We start from the raw sequence: 322 nt of genomic DNA on the forward strand, positions 1-322 counted from the left end.
GTTCAAGCGATTCTCCTGCCTCAGCCTCCTGAGTAGCTGTGACTACAGGAGCGTGCCACCATGCCTGGCTAATTTATTTATTTATTTTTTTTGTATTTTTTAGTAGACATGTGGTTTCACCATGTTGGCCAAGTTGGTCTCCATCTCTTGACCTCGTGATCTGCCCACCATAGCCTCCCAAAGTGCTGGGATTACAGGCGTGAGCCACCATGCCCAGCCCTATCTCCATTTTTTTTTAATGGTTTTTGTCATGAAAAGATGTTCATGAAGAGATGTTCCTTTTCATCTCTGATTTTATTTATTTGAGTCTTCTCTTTTTCTT

This window comes from Sapajus apella, unplaced genomic scaffold (assembly GCF_009761245.1).
Source record: "Sapajus apella isolate SASKATOON/1434 unplaced genomic scaffold, GSC_monkey_1.0 scaffold243, whole genome shotgun sequence".
Classification (NCBI taxonomy): Eukaryota; Metazoa; Chordata; class Mammalia; order Primates; family Cebidae; genus Sapajus; species Sapajus apella.